Raw genomic sequence first — 19,968 nt, 5'->3', positions numbered from 1 at the left:
TCATTTCATCATCGTTTCACCAATCCAATAGGGATGCTGTTATTATCTCCATGTAGATGACTACTCTCAACTAGAATGTCTGCTTCTTAAACAAGGGAGTTTAGAAATTTTCCCTGAAGACAATAAGTAAACAGTATAGCCAGATGCAAAAACAAACAAACAAACAAACAAAAGAAAATCGGAGGAATAGTACACTCTTTTTTAAGAAGAACCCTTGTTATAAAACTTGTACTGTGTTCTCAAATGTGCCCTCATTCCTTAAAAACACAACTTGGATGTATCAGTTTGCTAAGGCTGCCACAGACTCGGTGGCTTAAACAAGAGCAATTCATTTTCTCATAGTTCTAGAGACAGGAAGTCCAAGATCAAAGTGCCAGCAGGACTGTTTTCTTCTGAGCCCTATTTCCTTGGATTGCAGATGGCATCCTTTCACTGACTCTTCATGTGGTTGTCCCACTGTGCATCCAATCCTGGTGGGTTTCTTACAAGGACATCAGTTATGGGGTGATGTCCACATGCCTGTAATCCCAGCACTTTGGGAGGCCGAGACGGGCAGATCACGAGGTCAGGAGATCGAGACCATCCTGGCTAACACGGTGAAACCCTGTCTCTACTAAAAAAAATACAAAAAAAACTAGCCGGGCGCAGTGGCGGGCGCCTGTAGTCCCAGCTACTCGGGAGGCTGAGGCAGGAGAATGGCGTGAACCCGGGAGGCGGAGCTTGCAGTGAGCGGAGATGGTGCCACCACACTCCAGCCTGAGCCACAGAGCCAGACTCCGTCTCAAAAAAAAAAAAAAAAAAAAAAAAAAAAAAAAAAAAAGATATATATAGGAATATATATAAAATGTCAACATGGAATTGCCTGAGCCCTTAATCAAATTGCCAAGTAGCTGAATTAACCCATCAACATAGCCCTGTCTTTGCACGTCTTATATATTATGTGAGATGTAAGACCCTTATGACTTTAGCCCATAAGGGCTATTTTTAACCCAGTCATCTATACTGAGTATTCTGTGATGTGCAATGAAAAACATCCCAAATGACACAGAAGACTGGAAAATAAAGACAGGGATTCTGCCAAGAAGTTTGTTTTTGCCTAGGTGAAGGAATTGAGAGAACCAAGATGAGACCAGAGATAAGTACACTTGAGACTTTTTCTTTTTATTTTCTTCTCTTTTCTCCCTTGTTTTCTAGACTCTCCTACTTCTTCTTTCCTTCCTTCTTTCTTCACTCCCCCTCTTCCTTCTTTTTCCCCTAGAGAGAAAAGAATGGAGGCAAGTTAAAAGAGATAATAAGAGACAATGGTGCCACAGTGCTGAAGTAGTAATAGAGGATATGAAACACTAGTGGAGGAGATAGGACGATGTTGGAGGAGAGAGATGGTCTAATCCTTGAGAAGTTGTGTGGGGGTGTCTAGATCTCTCAGTCTAGAGCATAGATGGAGAGTTGATATTAGATAAGACAAAGGACGTTCATTTATTGCAATGACAGAAAGAGGCCTTGAGGGGCTTGGAATCTGATAGTTTTATGCATCTGGGAGTTGAAATTGATGATAATTTCAATCTGATTATTTGTTTACCTTGTTAAACATGAAATAAAATGAATGGTTATAACTGATGAATGAGCAGAGAAACTGTAGAGATGAGCAGGGAGAAGGAATCTGAAAGTCATGCTGACTTTAGAGGTGATTGTTTACTGAAGGCTGTTGTTCTGACTGTAACTTGGAATGGAGTTCGGCAAGTTGACTTGAAGGGCAGGGGAAACAGGAGTTTATTTTCTCGTGGGTCTGTAGGGATGAGTAACAGACCCAGAAGAGCTTGGAGTAGCAATGCCAGCAGGCCTGTCACAAGTTTGTATTGTTATTTGTTTAATTTTTAATTATTTTCTTGTTTGCTGAAAAATGACATTCACAAGATATCTCAGCAAATAAAAATTAAGTGGATGCTGTATGGAATTTAGAGTAAAAAAATATACAGAATAAAGAGAAAATTATACCGGATGAAAATTAAAGATATGGTGAATAAAGATAGTATATAGCATAAGATTAATTCTTTTTTTTCTTCTTTTTGAGACAGAGTCTCTCTCTGTAGCCAGAATGGAATGCAGTGACGTGATCTCGACTTACTGCACCCTCTGCCTCCTGGGTTCAAGTGATTCTCCTGTCTCAGCCTCCCGAGTAGCTGGGACTACAGGTGCATGCCACTACACCCAGTTAATTTTTGTATTTTTAGTGGAGACGAGGTTTCACCCTGTTGGCAGGCTGGTCTTGATCTCTTGACCTTGTGATTCACCCACCTTGGCCTCCCAAAGTGCTGGGATTACAGACGTGAGCCACCACGCCTGGCCTAGATTAATTCTTAGGTAGATAACACATTTAATTTTCTTAAAACAGAGATTAGTCTCTCTGACTCACAAAGAATGACACTTTGCTGTTTACACCTGATACCTCAGAAGGTTGTATTATTTGAAGTGAGGCCTTCCTTTATCACAAACAGAGTTTCTTTAATTTTATGTATTAGGTAAAGCCAGTTAACTGTAGGATAATGAAAGGTTTTCTCTTTGGGGTTTTGGATCTTAAAAAGTAGAATAAAGATATTTTGAACAAGAGTTTTTACAATGGGATTCAAGAAGCAAAAGCAGAGCCTTTGTGGTGAACTAATAGGTATTTGGTCCTTTTTCTCTGTTCTGAACAGATGTGGGACTAGATGTGGGTAGTGTTCAGTGTCAGTATAAAAATGAGCAACAATTTTATAGAGCAGAATCTAAATATATTTTTTATTTGAAGTTAAGCAAATCTGTCCATAGATTTAGCAATAAGATGAGAATTATGTCAAGAGATTATGTATCTGAACTGCCTCCAAACATATAAAAAGAGAGGAAAGATATCAATTATGGTACATGGCATAGGCAGACAATTTCCCAATATGTGATAAAATAAAAATTCCAGAGATTTAGTTCATTCAGTAGACAATTTGCCATGTGTATGATATTAAAAGATAAAAAAAATCAGATAAAGCAATATTTTTGAAAAAAATAACTTTGATGTGAAAAACCGTATCATGCTGTTTATTTTGAGTGATAAAGACACACAGCGAGTTTGACATTTATTCTGATTTTTCCATAGGATTTGCAAAAAACAATATTTGTGAAAAGGTAGCAACTAGCCATAAAATATGGTGCTTCTAGAATGACCTAGAGAGAAAACATCATAGCTTGTTGGTGACAGGCCCTGGGAGACCTGAGACTATCTGTATGTCAAAATATGTGAAGAGCATAATGATTTTTCTCTCTGACATTCCTGACATTATTGTGGAATCCCAGCCCACAGGGTTGATCAGAAGAAAATAACTTAATGCAGATATTTTGAAGACAATATTTATGACTGGTTGATTGACTTCCTTTACATGCAAACACTCTCGTGCACTTTTGACTCCTAATAGACCTTTCTTTTTGTTAACCAAACCGCTGTTCCTCAGTTAATAGCTGCTTATTGGCTATATTTGCCTATAAATACTTGTTTATCCTTTCTAGAAAATAAAATCATCTTTCAAATGATAACAGTAACATAAGTGAACATAATGCAGTCCCTCTTAAGAAAATAAGCTAAAACAGTCCCATAGATTATCCACAAATTTAATGAGAGCACTGATTTGCTTGAATTAATGTATTGCCTTTTAGGATGAGCACCCGAGGATGTAAGGGATTTAAAGTTATTAGAAGTTACGGTATATGTGTTAAACCAATATGGTCTTAGTGATTTATAGCGACAACTTATAACCATTGTATAGGAGGAGATTCTGATAAACAAACTCTTTTGTGATATTCAACATACTATTTTTTCTCACGAAAATTAATAAAGATTTTATTTCAAATAGAATAAATGATGATGAATCAAAAATAGGGACTTGTATATGTATGCATCTACTACAAAATAATCTTTTTTTTACACGTGTGGGGACATTCGTTTTATTTCACTTTCTCCCCTTCAACTTTAAGCTCCTACTTTGACTGGTGGATCACAATGACATTTTAGTTTCCTAGAAATTAGCATCATTTCAAAGACACGGTCTAGTAAGCCATGAACAGTCTGCATATTTACTTTTCTATCATGATGAAAACAGCCATATGACCCTTTGGGAAATCTTGGAGGAATATTTACCAAGTACACTTTTGTCTCTGGTGTTTCCTCAGAGGGTCTTCTGTTTAATCAAGGTGCTCCAGTCAAAACATGGGCTTCAGTCAGAAAGCTGGGGGAGAAGCCATGGCTGCCCTTTATGTTGATTCAGGTCAGGTTTCTAGAGACTGGACCTAGAGTTTTCTCTTTTATGTAGATGAAGTGATATTTTAGCACGTGTATCAGAGGTTCTCAAGACACCCCTCAGGTTCGATGATTGACTGAAAGGATGCACAGGACTCCCAAAAGCTGTTATATTCATGGTTGTGGTTTGTTACAGAGAAAAGGCAAATATCAAAAAGAGCAATCTGAAGCCATGGAGAGGGTGAAGTCTAGGAGAAACCAAGAACAAGTTCCAGGTGTTTCCTTCTCAGTGGAGTCTCAAAGGGGGTGCTTAGTTTTTTCAGCAATAATGTGTGACAGCATGTGTAAAGTGTTGCCAACCAGGGGACCTCACTGGAGCCTTGGTGTTCTGGGGTTTTATTGAGGGCAAGTCGTGGATATACAGCATCCACATAACTGAACTCAGCTGCTCAAACTTCACCCTTACCCTCAGAGCAAACATAGACATTCACCATAAATCATGTCGTTAGACTAAACTCATTTGTTCCAATCTGCACGAGACCCAAGGCTTCAGGCATACAGAAACACTCTTGTCAGGCAGAATATTCCAAGGGCTCAGAGATTATCTCCCAGGAACCAGTCAAGGACCAATCCTAAAATAGGCCTTGTTTGGAATGTGCAGAGTTTGAGCAGCTGAGGTCTGCTGAGTTAACCTTTTAAGCCTAGTCTTAGATAATTCATGTGTTTTGGTTTTAGGAACACCATGATCAATTAAGTGTTGCAAAAAGCTATGTTGGTCAAAATATCCTCAGTCTTGCAGCCTATTAAAGTAATCAAACCCACCTGTTCTGGAGCTTCAGCGCTCGCAATTAACCCCTGTCACTCTAGCATCTCCGTAATAGAAGGAATAAAGAGTGGTTGCGGTGGGTCCTGAGAAGATAGAAATCCCTTTGTAATCCAGCTGCTTTAATGATATTATTACACGGTCATTAAGTTAGGATGTCTTCAGATATGAGGGTACAAGCTGCTATGCTGGGAATGATATCTCAGAGAGAGTTAGGGATTCAAGATTCCCAACTTTGAATACACACAGATGTCTCTATTCTAAGTGTTTTTGAATCTCATTCTTTGCTAAAATATGCCCTTATTTTTACATAAGAAGCATGCAAAGTAGTGAATTCAACTTCCATTGCAACTCTACAACCAGCAAAATTATCTTTAGGCATGATTCTCATTTAGATTTGGCCTGCATCTTTTTGGGACTATTTCTAACAACGATTTCTGGTGCCAAGTTTGTATCAACCCATATAGTAAACACTGTTTTTGTAAATTCCTGTGCCCTCATGTCCTACTATCATAGTATATGGTGGGTTCAGATGCCATTTGTTTGAGGGATTTCTCTGGAGGCTAGAAATCTTTCTGCCTACCACCACAGCTGGACAGAAAGGCTGCAAAATTAATGCTCCTTTGCAATATCCACCAACCAATGACTGACAAGAATTAGGGTATAAATATCCCACCTTACTTGTCCCTTAGCTGAGATAATGCTGAAGTATGTGTTCCACACTGATTTCCAGAGTTCTCCAGGCAGATTTAGCTCCCAGAGTCCTAACTGTATTGACAAGTCACCATTTATTGGCTGTTCCTCTTCCTTGACCAACTTTCTCACAACCCTACTAGTGTTTCTTGAAATCGCCTTTTGTGTCCCCTATTGGCATAAGCAATAGGAAGAAAATAGGCAAATGTGAAATGTAGTTTGTATGATTTTCCCCTTCTTAGGCAAGGAAATTATTTCATTTAATTTATACTATTAACATAACAAAAATCTTTGAAGCCGTGGTCCCTAGCTGTTTTACTTTCCTATTGAAGGAATTAGACAACAAGCTTGGATGACAAGACTGGGCCATGAGTTTGATTGTACAGGTTGTGTTTTAATTCATTGCAGAAGTAAAACAAAAATGGCAAACTATGTGTCCCCAGAGAACTTTGATAATGTAGGCAGTCTTTGAGAAATGTAAAAGAATTTTTAGAGAAGAAACAAAGATTTTTAAATATCTTAAAAAGGATTTGCATGTGATTTAAATTTAACACTTTGGCTTTCTAAAACACTACTTTTTTACTAAGATATACAGCTGTTAAATCATATAATTTGAATTCAGATTCATTAACTAAATTTATCTTTTCTTTCTATATATAATTTTCCAAGGAAAATGATGTTTCATGTAGTCAAGTACTTACAGTAACTTTATTTAATCAAAAGCCGAGATGGGCGGATCACGAGGTCAGGAGATCGAGACCATCCTGGCTAACACTGTGAAACCTCGTCTCTACTAAAAATACAAAAACTAGCTGGGCGAGGTGGCGGGCGCCTGTAGTCCCAGCTACTCGGGAGGCTGAGGCAGGAGAATGGCGTAAATCCGGGAGGCGGAGCTTGCAGTGAGCTGAGATCCGGCCACTGCACTCCAGCCCGGGCAACAGAGTGAGACTCTGCCTCAAAAAAAAAAAAAAAAAAGAAATACTTTTCTAAGAAGAATGCAATTGACCTGGCTTAATTACAGAATTAATTGTGATTACTCATACAACTACTTATACATGCACAAACACACAGGCACAGTATACATATACACTAAATAAATGCTTATTGTTAATACGTATGGTACAAATTATTAATATAGAAATGGTTCTTTCCCAATTGCTAAACACAACTGATTTCTTAATAGCTTCCAAATCAAGGTGTCTATAAACACCCCATAGCTACAGAATTAGGTTATCTGGGCTGCAATAGCTGGGCAACCACAAAGTTAGGAACAGGGCCCACATAACGTACCTTCCCTTATAACATCAACTACAAGTTCAGGAAATTACCCAAATGACCCTTGGTTTTGATAATTCACTAGCAGAACTCACAGAACTCAATGAAATTTGTTTTATTCACAGAGAAAGGATACAGATTAAAATCAGCCAAGGAAAGACATGCATGGGCACAGCCCAGAAGTGATCCAACATGGAGTATTCAGATGTTCTCTCCCCATGGAATTATAGACAGCATTAATTATTGCCAACAATGATGTGTGAAAACATAGGATATTGTCAATCAGGGGAGTTCGGCTGAACTTTGGTGTCAGGCATCTTTATTGGTGCTCCATCATTTAAGCAGGGTTGATTGTCCATCAGCTGATCTTTTTCCAGCCTCTCAGGAGATCAAGCTAACACCTTGTAACTCAAACCACATTTATGGTATGATGTATAGTCCCATCCTAAATGACATTATTAGGTTCACAGACAAAGAAAGGATCTTATCGTGTATGACATTCCAAGGACTCGGATGTTACTTCCAAGAAGTCAAGGGCAGAAGCCAGACCTCTTTTTAGGCAAAGTTAAATTCTTTACTGCACATGGCAGTTTGATATCGGATTGTAAACACTCCCAAGTTATTTCATGTACCTTGTGTAACACTGGTTTGTAAAGCAGCATTTTGAAATTACTGCTTTAAATTACACGTCTCTGCCCTACCACAAGCTGGTCTTCAGTATAATTTGCTGAAGAAAATATTTGATTCCATACAATTAAATCTGAAAACTGACCCTTTCAGTATTCTCATGAATTCTTAATTATAAACATTTAAATTAATGATGTGTTGAAAAAGTCAGAGAAAAAGTAGAAAATAGGGAAAATGTAAAACATGTACATTTAAAAAGGAAATATCATTAATCAAGCCATCTGGCATATTGTCTTATAAATAGTAGTTATTTGAAAATTCATATAGCTCATTGGTTTTCATAATGAGAGGAATAATTAAAATTTAAAGGTTAGATAATAGTGTTTTTATTTTAAAGGAAAACCTGTGACAGAACTGGGTGATCTTAGAAATTATCTTATGCAATGGCAAAGTGATTAAATTAGAATCTGGATAAGTTGTCATAGGAAATGACTTTCCTAAAATCACATTTTGAATTGGGATTGCACTTAATAGAAACCTGACTCTACTAGCTTAACCCAAATAAGGCTGATTTTCCTCACAGATGAAGAACTCCAGTGGTACCGCCCATGCCCTGGGTGAGGATTTAAAGAAGCCAGTAAGGACTCAGCCCTTCTACCTTTCTATTACATTATCCTTAGCATGTGGCTTTTTCACCAATGCTTTTGTGATGGCTTCTTCTCTTTGATACATCATACTCACATTCCAGCCAACAAAGAGTAGGCAAAAATAAATAAATAAAAGAAAACACACAAGAAATGAAAGACTGAGTCTGACCCTTCCTGGTATAATTTGACTTAAATTGAGTTGTATAAAACTGTGTGCTCTTATCCTCAGACAAGGGAGAAGAAAGTATTGTAACTGGGCATATAAAAAATAGAAGAATCTCCAAAAACTAGGGTTCTGCTAGTTACAGAAAGGAGAGAGTGGATATTGCATATCGTAATGTTTGTTGCATGCTTCTTTGACAAATATTTATTAAGCATCCCTTTGTCCTAGGCTCAGATTATAAAATGTTGAAATAAATCAACATAGTGTTGTGGGATTTAGGAGGATGAAAGAGACCTCAAGTTGGAAGCAGGAGAATCTTTATTGAATGCACTCAGGCCTAGCTGACTCACATCCAAAAGACTGGGCCCAAAACAAAGACAGTACTTAACTTTTATACACACTTCACAGAAGGAGAAGCTTGAAGGGGCTAGCTTGAAGCACAGTGGCATGAAAGCAGGGATACAGAGGCAGGACAAAGACAGGATTGCACATGACTGTTGCCAAGCAACCCAGATGTCCATTATCTAGGTTTACCTGGGTGTGGACTTATCCTAACTTTCACTATGGTGCCCAGGAAGCTGTAGTTAAGGCCTACTCAGGCTTCTCATGACCTTCATTGCACTTTGTAGATAAAACAGAATACTTGAAGTCACTAGTTACAGAGAACAGGAATCTATAAACTTATTCCATAAAACAAAGGAAAATTTGTTTTTCTTCTCCCTATGTAGAGAGAATGCTGGGAGAGTCTCCAGGGCACACTAGATAATATTATCAAGACTTTTCCTGGGTCTGGGCTGTGACTATTGCTGCCTCTGGGACAAGTCAGCCTAATACAGGCAAACTTATTTATCTTTCTTTTTAATTTAATTTTTTTTTAAATTTCCTGCCTCAATAGTTCCTAGTTCCCACCCTTACAAAATTTATGGTAATGAAAAAAACGTATGGTAGGCTAGTAACATACTCATAGGATTGCAAATTTTGATAAATGTTATATAAGAAGAAAAACAAATTCTATTATACAGAATATGTGAGTGTGTATTAGTCTGTTCTCATGCTGCCATGAAGAAATACCTGAGACTGGGTAATTTATAAAGAAAAGAGGTTTAGTCGACTCACAATTCCACATGGCTGGGGAAGCCTCAGGAAACTTACAATCATGGCAGAAGGCACCTCTTCATGGGTGGAAGGAGAGAGAATGAGTGCAAGCAGGGGAAATGCCAAACCTCTTATAAAACCATCAGATTTCATAGAGTCACTCATTATCATGAGAACAGCATGGGGGAAACCATCCCCATGATTCAGTTACCTCCACCTGGTCCCACCCTTGACATGTAGGGATTATGGGGATTACAATTCAAGTTGAGATTTGGATGGATACTCAGAGCCAAACCATATCAGAATGTTAGGGAAGATGTGACCAACTTTTAATTGTGTAATCAGGAAAGAGTTTTTAAAAGGAATGATATTGCATCTGAGACTTGAGGAGAAGTGTCAGCTTTGTGGAGGGAAGGAAGACAGGCACAGGAGGTGGGAACAGAATGTGTGAAGGCACTGAGCTCTAAGGGGACAGATATATTTAAGAAAATAAGCATAGGAGAGTGTGGCTAGAGGATGACAAATGAGAGAGAAAAGCTGTGAGAGAAAGGAAGTCAAAATTCCCAGTTTCTGCTTACCCTGATTCTCCTATCCTCTTTAAAATACCTAAATTCTGAAATATCCAATAGCATGGCGAAAAAAAATGATAAAGCAGAAATACAGAGTATATGCTTTAATTTCATAAAAAGGCCCTAAGATGCCTGTGGACTTAGGAAATCTGCAGAGATAAAAATTAATGTCTTAGCACTAGAAAGTAGAAAAGATTTTCCCAGTATTGAGAGGAAGAAAAAACCAAAATGAGAAAGAAGGAGAGAGATCAGTAGAGCTCAGGATGGCAAAGTCATACACATAGAAATCTCATGGAGAGGAACATCTGTTGTTGGCAGCAGAGGACACCCATGGCCCCTAGTTGGCCATGAAGTGAATACTGTGACCAATACATGGAGCTATGGAAGAAGTAAACCAGCACTTGTAGTCTGCCCAAGCTCCATCTGAGCAGCTGGCAGGGCCTGTGCTCACCATTCTTATCCTTGTCATCCAGCAGCTCTTCCCTCTCTTTAGTAAATACCGCTCACTGATCACCAAGGAGCAATGGACGTCTACACTCTGGCTTTGCTCTGCCAAAAAGGTACTGGCCTTTGTACTGAGACTATATAACATAGTCTCAGTTATAGCCACTATAACATAATGTCTTTTCTTCATGGTCCAGTGAGAGAGAGGAACCATAAGCCAATGGAAAAAAAATAAAGAATAAAAATTTTAAATTCTATGACTGCAACATACTTTCTTTAAAATCTACCTTTATTCATTCGGTACATGATTATTTAGTATTTGTTATGAATTAGGCCTGAGCCAACCATGCAGGAAGATACATCTTGAGCAGTTGTGTAGGATTCGTGGCATATCATTGAATTTCTTCATTTGTATCTTATTTCCTGTCACCTCTGCTGAAAACTGCCAGCATCTCTATTCCTTACTTTAAGCAGCTTCTTTAGCATTTAACACTCAGTCCTTTTGATCCTGCTTCTATATATTGGCCCATAAAACTGCTACAAGTTACACATCTTCTCTTTTGGTATGGTATGGTATCCCTGCCTTTTAATTCTGTTGTATTTGTCTGCAGGGCATGACGGTTTCTATTGGTTTGGGAAGACATTGTATAACACTACAGCTGATGTTTATACCATTCTGTGTAGTCGCAGACAGAGGATTTTGGCTTAATGATCTCTTTAGTTACTTGTTATTCTTGTCACCACTTTATCAGCATCTGTCAGGCAGGAACACATGCCGTCTCTGTTTTGTGTGACATGATTGTCCTGGGTATCTAACAACAATACCACAATCCCCACAGGCATGCACTTAACACTGATCATGATGCGGGTGCTGAGACCTGCTCATCAAACCTTTCATGAATTACAAACATTTCAAGTTGGACTCACATTTTATTTTTAATATATTTTCAAAATGCCTTGAGATCCTTCAGCACGATAAAATCCTATTGGAGTTACAGTTGCTTTTGTTGCAGTTCTGAGCAATCAAATGCACTGAGTCACCCTTGAGTGACTGTGATAACCATGGCATTTCTAAAGCAAATGTGGAAGCTTTTTATAATGCTGGCTTAGGGCCTATTCACATCACAAATTCCATATATATATGTAGATGTGTTTATGTATATATGTGTAAATGTATAGGTAAGATTTGATACAAAACAGTAATAAACAGATTTTAAAATATGTCTGATTTTATAAGATTGCATTTGATACAAGTATATAAGTATATATTTATATATAATATTTCATTTTTATATAAATATATATTTAAGTAGCATACATTTTAAAATGAAATCTTATAAAATCAGACATATTTTTAAAATTTCTATTACTCTTTGATATCTAATCTTACCTATACATTTGAAACACAATACATATTTGATAGGGTTTATTTCTTTGATATTTTAGTAATTTCCAAAATAGTATTTTGTAATTGTAGTTGTGTTTGGCCTAAGGGAAATCCAAAGATTAACCATATGGTCTATTTAATTGGTCCTGTGGGTTTTATTCTTCAGAATGTGCATTAATACAGAAACAGGCAAAGCACAAGAAGAGCAGGAGGCACCAGGGGATAGCTGAAAATGCACTGGTGAGAGTAAGAAAGTTCAGTTCTTAGTCCTATACTTAGTGCCTATACATATATATACACATGTATATGTGTATATATATATAATTTATTTTTTAAATAAAGACAAAGGATAATTCCCTCTCCCTGCCTTCATTATGATAATTTTTTCTGAGAAATGACAACAAAACATGTATGTGAGAATATACATAATAAAATATTATGCACATGGAGGAAATTATTATTATTATTGTTATTTGCTGAAAAATTGTTAAACACATTTAAGCAAATAAACCAACTAGGGATGGCATTTAAATTTTACTTATTTTTAATACACTAAATACATTTAAGTTGAGAAAAATTATTATTTATCCACATATCTACACATTGAATGAGATGTAAAATAATGCTAAATCTGAAAATCATCTTTTTTTGTGCCATACTTTTATTCCTACTATACAGTAATTCACCTACTAACTCTCCCTGTCCTTGCACCCAGTTTAGTTTGGGTGGCCAGGTCTTGGCCTCAAGAGATAGAATGGGTCCATGCTAATTATGGTTATCTCGTTTTACCTGTGGTGGTGATATGGTTAAGGACTAGACATATGACATAGCTCTGGGAAGGGGAGAAGAGAAACAGAGGTTGACTCCTGGGCTCTTTCTATTTATTTAATGTTTAATTTAGCAGAGATGGGGTCTTGCTCCATCACCCAGGTGGGATAGCACTGACACAGTCATAGCTCACTGCAACCCAAGCAGTCCTCCTGTCCTGGGTTCTTGGTGGCATCAATAAGCTAACAAATCAACTCTTTGACTTCTAGTCACTCAATAGCTTGCTAAGTTACAAAAGTGACCTTAAAGTTTAGGTCAGTGTTAGTTGGATTTTTTGTTTCTTATGGCTGAAGGCATCTGAAATCACTGGTGTTCTGATCCTACACTTTCTGGCTCCCTTAGGCCCATAAACACTCAATGGTTACCTATGACATCTGGTAGTGTGCTTTTTTCTCTCTGGCACAGTGATTGAAAACTTTTGAAATTATTACTTCCCTGATAACCTGGATCCTTGAGTGACTCTGATAAGGCAGAACATTATCATCTAGCATGAATAGAATGTAAGTCTTTGTTACTGCAAGCCACATGTGTTTTGGACGTTGTTACTGCAGCATAATCTATCTTGACTTGATTGATATGAGACCTTCCCACAAATATGTTGAAATTTTGCCCCTTGTCCCTCAGAATGTGACTTTATTTGGAAATAGGGTCACTGAAGGTTAATCAGTCATAATTCAAGAAGATGAAGTCATACTGGAATAGAATGGGTCCCTAATGCCTTACAATTGCTGTTCTTGTAAGAAAAGGAAAATTTGGAGAGAGACACACAAGGAGAATGCCATGTGATGACAGGTATGTTGAATTGTTGCAAATACAAGTCAAAAAACACCAAGGATGGCAAAAACAAAACAAAACAAAACAAAACAAAACCCTAAAGAAGCTAGCAGGAAGCAAGGAAGGGTTCTTCCTGACTGATTTCAGAGAGAGCATGACCCTGTTGATACTTAATTTGGGACTTCTATCTCCGGAAATGTAAGGCAATAATTTTCTGTTGTTTGAAGTAAACTGGCGTCCAGTATGTTGTTATGCCAGCCTTAGGGTAATACAATCAGATAAAGCAGTGCTATTTTCATTGTTGTTGTTATTGTGTTATCTTGTTTTCACTCTTTGTAATCATGACATTAATATCCTGCAGAAAAGGCATAATGGTCATGACCATTCCCACCTAGTAATTCTTTCAATAGGACTTAGGAAATGTACTCACATAGAGAATCTTTAAAGAAAGCCAATTGTTACAGAGTAGTGACAGATTAGGAGTTCATATAATAGTTTTATGTGATCTGAGTGACCAAAGTGATATCTATCTATCTACTCTGTATATATGTAGATGTATGAATATATATGTATGTCTATACACATATAGTTACATAAAACTACATATACGTATACAGTTAAGTAGCCATTTTTAGAGTCATTCATGTAAATAAGTGGTCAGAGTAGTTCAGGTTAGAAATCTTCTCTCAGCCTGGGCTTCCCAGAAGCAAAAGAGTCCAGGTTTCCTCAGCAATACATCCCTAACCATTGGCAGCTCCATCTTAGGCAGTGTTTTTCCTAGGACAGATTTCTTGCCTCTTTGAACTACTGTTATTAACACCCTGTACTCTTGTCTCTGTGGGCACTGAATTTATCTCTGATATTAAATATCTTCTGAACCTCATCCTGGTTTATGCTGACCTAATCACACTCTTCTCTGAGGACCTCCCTTAACTCTCTGGTTCATGCTTACTTCTGATTGCTCCCCTTTTCTTGGATCTATTTGAGAGTAAAAGTAACTCAGGCATTTTGCCATTACCCTGTACTTTTCTGAAAATCGTGATGTATCCCTTAGTCTTTCCACCAGGGAAGAGGAATTCTAGAATCAAGAAAACAATGTATTTGTTTTTATTATTTTTTTTAAATTTTAGATTCAGGGGGTATATGTGCATGTCTGTTACATGGGTATATATTGACAGTGGTGGAGATTGAACTAGTGTACCCATCACCCCAATTTTTTTTTCTTTTGAGATGGCCTAGCTCTGTCACCCAGGCTGGTGGGTAGGGGTGTGATTGTGGCTTACTGCAGCCTTGACTTCCTGGGCTCAAGGATCCTCTCACCATAGCCTCCCAAGTAGCTGGGACTACAGGTGCCTGCCCAAGTAATTTTTGTATTTGTTTTATAGAGACAGGATCCCATTATGTTGCCTGAGTTGGCCTCAAACTTCTGAGCTCAAGAAATCCTTCCAGCTTTGCCTACCAAAATGTTTGGATTATAGGTGTTAGCCACTGCACCCAGCTCACCCAAATATTAAACATTGCACCCAATAGATAATTCTTCCTCACCCTGTTCCCACGCTCCCCGCTTATGGAGTCCCCAGTGTCTATTATTTCCATCTTTGTGTCTGTATATACCTATTGTTTAACTCCCCCCCTTATAAATGAGAACATGTGATATTTGGTTTTCTGTTTCTGAGTTAGTTCATTTAGAATAATGATTTCCAGTTTCATTCACATTGCTGCATAGGACATAGTTTCATTCTTTTTGCACGGGGAAAAAAGTTTATTTTTCTTTCTAATTATTAGAGCTACACCCTAAAAGAAGGACTCATTAATAGTTTATAACTAGTTGGATTTTCTGTCAGCAAAAGCATAATAAGAAATAGTAACAAACAAGATAACGTTCAGATATCTGTGATCATATAACAAAGATTTATACATTATAAATTATAGTTACTATTTTACAGTATTTTGACACAAGACCAAGCCCTAACTAATTGGTTCTTTTTATATAGCAATGAGAACATTCAGGATATTAAGTTCATAAATCAAAATTATTTTTAAATGTCACTTTTATTTTCTATGAATGAATATGAGATAATAATTAGATATCACTACACAAGATTTTGTGATTTATGTTTGTATGGCAACTTTCTTTTGTTGCTAATGTTTAGGAAGCGAAACCTTCTTCCTGCATCTCAACTTAGAGTGAATCATCTAGAACCACAATCTGTGGATGTGACCTTTCTCTGTTTTCTCAGGACTGAGGTTTCTTGGCCCTTCTTTAATATTCTGATAAATAGGAGTGATATCCAGTTGTATCTTTCCTAATTTGAGACCCTGAGAAAAGGGGCCTCTGTTGAAGACTAAAAATAATTTTAAAATAGAGAATGTTTGTAATTTGTCTAGACAGAAATCAAGATGTTAGAGCTTGGCAGAACCTTACATGCTTCTATTTCCTTTATTAGTTTTAATTTAGATAAATTACTTTAGTGACATTTTATGAAACCTTTATTTTCTAGATGAAGAAAAGGATGTTATTTGGCGAGTGACTGAGATGCCTGTGATTTGAATAGAAGATTTCCTAGGGGTTTCCTGGCATAGGAGTAACTTAAGATATTAAAGAGATTTGACTCAGAGAAGAAATGATTTAGCTATTGCTTAATATTTTACAGGCTTTGTATAAGAAAGACTTGATGTTTTTTCCTAAATAGCACCAAAAAACAGGATGAAGAAAAGAGGAAAATAGTTACTCAAACGATATGATTTCTGCTGAATACAATAGCATCCTTTTGAAATACTGTACTTCCTTATTATGTGACACGTTCAGATCAAGGATGAAAGACCATTCTTCAGATAATATGAAGATGTTATTTTTTCATTGGATGGGATTTTGGCCTAGAAAGCTACTAAAAGGCCGCTAAATGTTTTGTCATTCTCCAAAAAAGACTTGGCCAAACTGTTTAAATTGATAAAGTAATTACCATAAGTGAAAGGAACTCTGCTGGTGGAATGGGCTTGAAGAGCACATGTGTGGTCTGAGGGAAAGAACACGGACTTTGGGATCAAATCCACCTCGCTCTGGGCAAGCTCTATAGGTTTCACAGTAAAGGTTTCAACATCAATAAAACTAATAATGCCCACCTTTCAATGTTTGATAATTGACAGAATTGCAGCTATTAATTATAAATTAATTATATGGTAATAGAATGAAATAAATCATGTTCTCAATCAAATGTCATTATATGACAAAAAATAATCAATTGGCAATAGCGTCATGACCTTGCTGATTAAGTGAGAGTACTCTTTTTTTAATTTAACTGTATTTATTTATTTTTAAAATTTTTATTTTAGATCCAGGAGTACATGTGCAGGTTTGTTACATAGACAAACTCATGTCACTGGGCTTTGCTGTTAATGGCACTGTGACATCCACAATTCGCCTGCCCTGTTTAGGCCTAGGAGCTCTGTTGAAGTGGAAGAAAATGCCTTTGCTTTGTGCGTGTGTTTATTTTCACTGTTGCTCTTTCTCTTCTCTTGTAACAACCAATTACCTAGGAGCAATGTCACAACAAAACCAGATTTTAAAAGTTATTAAGCAAATCATTTACAAATTCTTCCAAAGGGCACATAGATGCATACAAATAACCCTACTCACAAACTCCAAATGTTCCCAAGTTGAAACCATCATCTTAATCTTGCATTACAGCCAAAGGTGAATGGATCAAAGAACTAATATCATTCTGGTTAATACCCATGGGATGTCAACCAAGGAATACAGACTCTGCGCCATTATGTACCTTTGTTCAGTTTGCTTGTTTAAAAAAACTCATCTCTTTCTGTATAACTCTTTGCAATACTTTTCTCTCTGACATAGCTTTGAAGTTTTTGCTTTGACGTTGTATGAAACAGTTTCAACCCAGGATAGGCAACATTCTTACCCTTAAGCTTGTCATCCTAAGTGTCATCTCTGACCCTGATCATTCTGTCTCAGAAATCTGGTTCTGTGAGGAACAGAGAATCTTTCTGATTCCCACTGCTATCTTTTTATAGGCAGCAGAGCTGGGATAGAACTGATGCTTCTTCAAAATAGAGGATTAAGACTATTTGGTGGTTAGGGGAATTGGTAATAGCCCTGCAGTGTTATGGGTAGGGTTTTGCATATATTTGAGTTTGAAAAGAAAATAAATGACCAGATCTTGAACTTCAGAATCCCAGAGGTGATTTCAATGGCTGAATCAGATTCAAGGCAGAAACAAAGAAAACACATTTTAGGAAAGATCACGCTATATTGTCCTACTAGAAAAATCTAATAGAATAATTATTCTAACTATTTTGGAGAATGTTTGTACAACAGATAGCTTTTTAGAATCCTTGGAATACGTGAGGGAAGATAAATACTTTGAATTGGAAATACTTCTATTTCTAACTTCCAGAGAATCAATACTGTTTGCCTGAATATGATAGTGAATAATGTTTGTGTGAATATGAATATCAGCCTTAAACACCTACATTGTCAAAAGCAAATCACCTCCTCTCCAATCCCAGCAGTAAATATGAACATTGAAATACCTATAAATATATTGATATAGTGCCATGCTTCATATATTATGCAACTTATCAGCACAGTAAATGCATCTCCAGAAAAGAATCCCATTCCTACCGAAAACTAATTACCTTAGATACAAATTTCAGTATCCTTTCTAAATATACATTTGCACATGAGAAGAGTGGTTACCATTGCGATTTGAGCTTCCATGCGAGCCTAATTTAACTCTAAAACTAGACTCAGACTCTTTTAAAATTAGGTGGTTTCCAGAATGTCTTATTGAGCAAGAATTTTGCATGGGATTTTGCCCATAGTTAAATGCAGCTCTGAAAACTGCCTGAGGAGTAAGACTCCTTTACAAAGCCTGGGCCTTTGTGCATGTCTGCCCCTAGTTTACTAATCCACACATTTCTTATGCTTAATATAGAAAAAAGAATATGGCAGATATAATTCTAGAATACTAAAAATGTGTAGGTATATGGCCAAAGAAAAAGTCCAGATAAATTTGCTCTGTGTATTACTGTATATGCATATATTTTAAAGTCCCAAACTCTATCTGCACATCACAATCCTGTGAGATATCCAAACCTGTAAGGACCGCTTTTGAATAAACACCGAGTCTTATCTTGTTAGTTATCCCTTAGGCCCACACTTTATTTACATGGCCTCTAAGAATTTGCTACTGTTCTAATGTAAAGCGGCAAAGAAAGATGATGCTAAGGAAGAGCGGAAATAAGAAATGATATTTTCTTCTCATCATACAAAGTAGAAGATAAGCCAGTCACCCCATAGATACTTTTTTTCTGGGACCCACCTACATTTCTGCCTAGCTCTCAGGTTTCAGGCCTACCCCAGAAAGAAGGAGGCCCCAGGCAGGTTTTTAACCACCAACCACTGGGGAAAATAAATCTTCAGTGTTGGAGAATCTCACAGGTACATGTCAATGTGCAAAGGGAATGACACAACTTTTGCCTCTTTGTAAAGGATAGACTTTCACCAGTGAGTACAATGTTAGAATTTCTTCCTGCGAGGGTTAGAAAGAGAAAAAAAAAAAAAAAAAAAAAAAGCGAAGTTGATGCTTTCCCTAAAGGCCAACAGAAATCAGGTTCCACCAACTGCATTAGAAAATTCTCCAATTGTCTACACAATGTGAAATCCATGAATGAGGACTAGGGGTGTTTGGAAAGTCAAATATCTCTTTCAGACCGTTAATTAGGAGAATAGGTTAAACAAAAATCAAAGTATGATCAACTCAGAAACAAAAATAGTTTTGTTTTCTTTAGGTAAGCCTTTAAAACAGCATTTTGCCTTGAGGAAGTTATATAATCTCACCCACATATGTCACACAATAAAGAAAGAAATTGCCGTTGGTCATCATTATATCTGAATCTCAGGATAGCTCACAGTTGTAAGTTGCCAGCACAGCATGTATTTTATTAAAAAATTAATATTATTAAAAACAATATTAAATTAAAAGCCAGGAGCAATTGTCAGGCCACTTCGTGGTCCTCTTTCTTACAATTTCCTCAGTGCTGAAGTGTTAGAAGATGATAATACTGAAAATTTCTTCATCTGTAAGTGATATTTCAGAGGCACTAAAATCAGGTACCATGTTTCAAAGTCATTGCGTCAATTACTTGTTTTGCCAATTCCCCTGGGCAGGTTTATGAAAATGGGTATGTTTCAAATACAACTGGCCTTGTGTCATGGGGGAAACCTGAAACTTGAAGTCAGATCATCAATATTTGGTTCTACAACTTTTGCTTAAATCTGTATAAGATTGACCAAGTCTTCAAGTCTACTTTTTACTTTTTACTATTATAGGTAATAGTAGGTCCTTGCATAGAGCATTCTGTG

At 37.0% G+C, this 19,968-nt stretch overlaps 1 long non-coding RNA gene across 1 annotated transcript; it reads right to left on the bottom strand.

Annotated features, from left to right (window-relative positions):
* Positions 1-16,901: 16,901 nt before the first annotated feature.
* Positions 16,902-17,561, bottom strand: LOC104665947. Its single transcript, XR_748482.1, has 2 exons — positions 17,504-17,561; positions 16,902-17,116 (listed from the first exon to the last, which is right to left on the bottom strand). It is a non-coding gene; the product is annotated as an uncharacterized LOC104665947 (long non-coding RNA).
* Between the last annotated feature and the right edge of the window lie 2,407 nt (positions 17,562-19,968).

The sequence above is a fragment of the Rhinopithecus roxellana genome, chromosome 17 (assembly GCF_007565055.1).
Source record: "Rhinopithecus roxellana isolate Shanxi Qingling chromosome 17, ASM756505v1, whole genome shotgun sequence".
Lineage (NCBI taxonomy): Eukaryota > Metazoa > Chordata > Mammalia > Primates > Cercopithecidae > Rhinopithecus > Rhinopithecus roxellana.
This window is presented reverse-complemented; position numbering and strand designations above follow the sequence as displayed.